The sequence below is a fragment of the Octodon degus genome, unplaced genomic scaffold (assembly GCF_000260255.1).
Source record: "Octodon degus isolate 3935 unplaced genomic scaffold, OctDeg1.0 scaffold00333, whole genome shotgun sequence".
Lineage (NCBI taxonomy): Eukaryota > Metazoa > Chordata > Mammalia > Rodentia > Octodontidae > Octodon > Octodon degus.
Window position 1 is genome coordinate 854,041 of NW_004524909.1, and position 2,439 is coordinate 856,479.

Consider the following 2,439-nt stretch of genomic DNA (forward strand, 5'->3'; position numbering starts at 1 on the left):
TTAACTTTGATATCCTTTAGGATTCCATAAACACCTCAAATGTTGAAATATTGCACCTATCAGAGCATTTCTGCACACAGGTATCCCAGCACATTTCACCAATACCCTACAAGGAAGCAATGTATTTGTTTGGTCCTTGCCTCCAACCTATGCTTTCCCATTTCTATCTATTTCATTCTTTTTCTGTTGGACTTGCTTGTGAGAATCATGTTTTTTGGAATTGCTTGACAACTGCCTTCTCTTTGGAATCAGCCACTGCAAAGCCCTTCTAGGCAATTTTTAAGTTGGATGGAGAGGAGACGCCATTATTTTTTCTGCTTCTGGGAGCAAACTCATTAGGAGAATGTCATTACTGGTTCAATTACTCATCAGCAATAGTAACTATAGTCTCTAAGGTCATTGTGGTGCCTCTAGCTGTAGACCAAGAAACTTCAGTAGAAAGAGTGTCAGCAAAAAACACTAGGAACATCACATTCTCCCTTTGCACTCTTCAACAGTTAGCAAGGCTAGGGTACTTGTGGCTCCTCTTTGATCTCATATTCTTTTGATACTTCTGTATTCAAGCTCTGGTTCAAAACCTCTTCTGTATTAATCACTTTATTTGTGCTTCTTTTCCCTACTGAATGACAATTTATGCACTCTTTTGCCTTCAGCCTACTCTAAAGATAAAAGTTGAAAGTCCTACTAAAATGTGAGTCACATTACTTCTTTGCTCAAACCCCTATAATTACCTTCACTATCAATTTTATGAGGTCATATAAGGCACTACACAATTTGATTCCTATTTGTTCATTTATCTCATCTACTACAATATTTTGATTACTTCCATCTAGACACGTGAACTCTATGGCTTTCTTTGAGTTCTTTTTTCCTATTTAATGATTATTTACTTCTTTTCTGTGATGGGAGATTATTTACTTGTGAGCCCTACTTCTTGGGATGCTATGCATAAAATTTGATGTAATATAGTGTAATGAGAACAGAGATATTTCAAATATATTAGGGATACATGAAATTTAGAAGATAATATATCTGTCACATGTATATAAGGCAATGTAATATATTTAAAAAGATGACAAAAACTTGTAAGCAAAATCATAAGAAATATTTCTTTTCAACTTTTGTAATGTAATTTTTCATGTTTTTTTTAAAAGAACACATGCATTAATTCTTACCATTACCCTTCTTATGCTCTGTTTTGAACATTAAAAATTCTATAATCCTTTTTAAGAACTAGAAGATGAATTTCAGGTCCACATATTTTGCAAAGCAGAAACATTCAAATAATTCTCAGAAGAAAGTCACAGAAACAGCAGTTAAGAATCAAATAATATCCTGCAAGAACTGTACATTTACCTTTCTTTATGAATACAAAAATAAAAAAGTAAAAGTTGATTTATATCTACTAAATTTTGGGGACAGCAACTACATGAACTACAGTGAGGTGACCAATGATATTTCAATAAAAACTACCTGAGGAAGTAACATACTGATTTTGAAAATTTACTGGCAATTTCAAAATATTTTATGTAAAACTGGAAGTTCAGTCAATTGTGTTTATTCTCTCACTAATAGGACTTGTTTTTTTTTTTTTTTTACCATTTTCTGGAAACTTTACAAAACATAAAGAAAGAAAAAAAAGAAATTTCTTTATATGTGCACATGAACACACACACACGCACACACACACACACACACACACACACTTACTGTTTATCAATAATAATACACTTCTTACTGTTTATCAATAATAATACACTTCTACTATCTTCCCTGTAGAGGATGTCATGCCAGTCACTCATTTTGTGATCTAGTCTTCTAGATTAAGGCTGTTATTTATTTAACATGTGATCTTATAAATGCAATGTTTGGGGAGGTTGTAAGTGAGCCATGGCTATTTAGTAAAAATACATGTTTAGTAGAATATTCAGAAGTATGAAATACACGTTTTGATATACAAGTTTTTAGGGTATCACCAATGACTTAGTTTTCCAGTTACTGGGACAAAATAACACCCACAATTTAAAAGAGAAGTTTTAGTTGATGCAGTTGAGGCACTGGCCAGGCTGGCGCCAAGGTACAAATGTGATGACACAGAAGTCCACTGAGCAAGGCTGTATAGCTCGTGGCAGTGGCAAGCAGAGCAGAAGAGCAGTGAAGGAGGCAGCGGTCACATAGAGCAGCTAGGGTCACAGCTCCAGGACCGCCGACACACCTGGAAGTGTGTCTAACTAATTCTATAGGAAATTCCAAAACTAATTAAGTTGCCAATTATGCATAGCCGTCACAACTAAGACCTGCTTCTGTGCAAATTACCTGATACTTCATTTTCTTTCTTTCTTTCTTTCTTTCTTTCTTTCTTTCTTTCTTTCTTTCTTTCTTTTCTTTTTTAATGTATCTAGTACAGGGTCTACAGGGTCTCACCACATAGATCAGACT